This window comes from Lipotes vexillifer, unplaced genomic scaffold (assembly GCF_000442215.2).
Source record: "Lipotes vexillifer unplaced genomic scaffold, Lipotes_vexillifer_v1.1 scaffold238, whole genome shotgun sequence".
Lineage (NCBI taxonomy): Eukaryota > Metazoa > Chordata > Mammalia > Artiodactyla > Lipotidae > Lipotes > Lipotes vexillifer.
Window position 1 is genome coordinate 972,436 of NW_006785665.1, and position 3,358 is coordinate 975,793.

General features: G+C 52.7%; 1 protein-coding gene across 1 annotated transcript in view; it reads left to right on the forward strand.

Annotated features, from left to right (window-relative positions):
- The window catches only part of LOC103070207 (ETS variant transcription factor 3 like), a 5,903-nt gene that overhangs the window by 1,518 nt on the left and 1,027 nt on the right, over positions 1 to 3,358 (forward strand). The gene's annotated exons all lie outside the window — the stretch shown is intronic.

Below are 3,358 nucleotides of genomic sequence, written 5' to 3' on the forward strand. Positions count from 1 at the left end.
TTTTTTTTTTTTTTTTTGCGGTACACGGGCCTCTCACTGTCGTGGCCTCTCCTGTTGCGGAGCACGGTCTCTGGACACGCAGTCTCAGCAACCATGGCTCACGGGCCCAGCCGCTCAGCGGCATGTGGGATCTTCCCAGATCGGGGCACGAACCCGTGTCCCCCGCATCGGCAGGTGGACTTTCAACCACTGCGCCACCAGGGAAGCCCCCGGGAGGACCCTTTGGATTGAGCACATGGGTGAGGGGGCATGAGTCAAAGGATAAGTCATGTATTCATTCAACAAACATTTATTGCTCACCAGCTATTTACTAAGTGTGGGGACCCAGAGATGAAAGATGTCTCTCAAGATGCTCGGAGATCAGTAGGGAACAGAGATGGGAGGATGGTCACTGACCAGTGCTGAGATTCTGGAAAGCACGAGGTGCTACGGGAATGCAGATGAGTTGGGGCTTCCTGGAGGAGTCTACACCTGAGCAGGTGAAGAAGATGGAGAAAGATGCCCAGGCAGAGGGAACAGCATTTGTGAAGTAAAACGCTGCAAATGAGTGTAGTAAATCTGAATATCTGCTGGCAGCTTACATGGTGAGAGTAAGGTGCGTGATGGGACTGGGAACAAGGAGGCGGGTGAGAGACGAGGCTGGCAAGGCAGACAGGCGTCTGGCCACGGAGGGCCTCTGAAGCCATGCTGAGGGGACTTGGACTTGATCCTGTGGACAGGAGGGACCCAGAGGGGGAGGCACACACAGATGTTCATTTTGCAAAGACGACTTGGGTTGATGTAGAGTTTGGGGTGGAAGAGGCATACAACTGATGTTGGAGGCTTTGAAGATCATCTAGGCAGGGGACGATGGGGACAGAACCAAGGCAAGGGCCATGGGTGGAGGAGGAGGCCCAACTGAAGAGAGATTGGGAAGATAAAGTTCACCCATTCATTCCCTTATTCACTCATTTCTTCTTTCAACAAATAGCTCATGGGCTCCTGTTGATTGTGCCAGGCCCTGTCCTAGGGCCAGGGATGCCAATGTGAGCAAGACTGCCTTTATAGAGCTTGTAAACAAGAGGGGGTTTGCGGACATTCAGTTAATAATCCAACAAATAGATAAGTAATGATAATTGTGCTAACTGCTACAGGGAAGTTCAGGGTGCAGCCGGGAAGACTTCCTTGACAAAGTGACATTTGAGCTGAGACCCAAAATGTAAATCGGTGCCAGCTTAGTTCAGAGGGAGAGAGGAGAGCATGGCAAGCAGAGAGAATAAGGTGTGCAAAGGCCCTGGGGCAGAAAAGAGGAACCGGGAGGAAGCCAGTGTGACAGCACATGGAGGGGTGATGGAGGGGGACACGGCAAAAATGCAGGCAGAGGCCAGTTCTTCCAGGACTGTAAGCTGGGAAGAGGCAAAGTCAGATTTTCTGTGAAAAAGATCACAGAGACACTTGACCAACACAAGGCTCTTCTGCAGAAGCCCAAGACCTATCCCACCACTTCTGGCAATTTCATGGAATAAAGACCCATGGCCCTCACCCCACCCGAGTGCAGCTGAGAGCCCAGAGGTCCCACCTCCCAGAGAATGCAGGACACCTGGCTCTGGGTCCTCATGAGCGCAGCCAAGGCTGTGGGCGTAGGGCGGCCCAAGACCTGCTAGGACTCGTAAGGCCACAAGTCTGGCAGCCTGCAGCAAGACAGCACCTGAACACCTCTCTGTTCTTCCACCCACACCCATCCCTTCCCAGTTCTGGGAATGCCTTGGGCACAGAGCTGCTCTCTTTGGGAAACTATGAGGAGGAAATCAAAAAATATTCCCTGGCGAGCCCCCGCTTGGCGTGAGGTATTTTGCACCTGCCTGCCCTCTGTGGGTACACAGGCCCTGCCTGTGCTTGGGTCCTGGGGCACACTAAGCAGCTTTAGGTCACTGGGAGTCTAGTAGCAACCACATGCCCACTTCTGGATCGGGATTCCAGAAGGGTGTGCCAGCCCTTCACTCCACCTTCACTCACAGCATTTGGTGTCAAGAGAGGAAGCTGCTTCTGGGCAGAAGAGCGGCCAGGACTACTGAGCCAGGGGCAGAACCTGCAGGACCAGAGCTGGGAAGGGGCGGGGAGGGGTAGGAGGACTCTTAGAACCATCTTCTCCACATGCCTACTCAGCTGTGGGGCCCTGAGGGGGGACACTGCCCCCAGGAGCCCCAGGGGACACAACCTTCCTGGGGGAAAACAGCAGTCTCCACATCATCTAAGGACCCAAGAAAAGGACAGTGACCTAGGAGAAGATACATTCTTGCAGGGGTCTCCACGCTTTTCCCCATGAAGGATCATTTTTACCATTTTCCCCTTTCACAGATCCAGATCCAGAAATATTGTTCCTACCAAATAAATCGGATGAACTAAGTAATAACTAAGTTGTTTTTCCAGTTTTTACTAACTATAGCCTTGCCGATGTCATCACCTTGGCTTGATACTTGCTAAGAAAAAATGTGGAACTGGAGTTAGGTTTTGTGAACTATAGAAAGTGGTGTGAAGTTCTATATAATCATCCCCAGAGATCCCAGGCTAGGAGTCCCTATTGCAGGATCCTGGGGAAACAGGGCAGATCTGGAAGGAATGGAAGGAGGGAGGGCTTCTTGGAGGATGAGAGCTATAGGCCAGAGCCAGCCAGAGAAGGGGAAGGCTGGGGCTCACCCCACATGCTTGGCCTCACAGCTCAGCAGGCCCCACGATGCTGCTTTATCTTAGCTGGGAGCAGGGGGTTTATAGATGAAAGAACTGAGGACTGAGAATTTAAGTGACAAACCCAGGGTCACACAACTAGATCTTTGCCCAGCTAGAATAGAACTAGAGTCCTTTGCTACAGGGACGAGGAGAGTGAAGAATGGATCCATTGAGTTATGGCAAAGAATATCCTCATTCATTCATCCAACACATTTTTACTGAGCACTTAATACACGCCAGGCTGGGTTGGATCCCGGGATCCAGAATAAAACAGACACAGTTCCTGCCACCACAGTGTTGGGAACACAGATATTAATAATCACACAAATGACTCCTGATTCTAAGCAACAGGGCCCTGGAGGAGACTACCAGGAAGGATGAGGGGGGAGTCCAGGGGCTCTCACCTAGGCTGGGAAGGCTCAGAGGCTTCCCCAAGGAGAAGACATTTACGATAAGATGTGAAGCAAAGAAAAAAGGAAGGTGCACAGGTGGGGAGAGAAGGTTTCAAGCAGGAGCAAAAAGAAATGGGAGGGCTTCCCTGGTGGCGCAGTGGTTGAGAGGCCGCCTGCTGATGCAGGGGACACGGGTTCGTGCCCCGGTCCGGGAAGATCCCACATGCCGCAGAGCGGCTGGGCCCGTGAGCCGTGGCCGC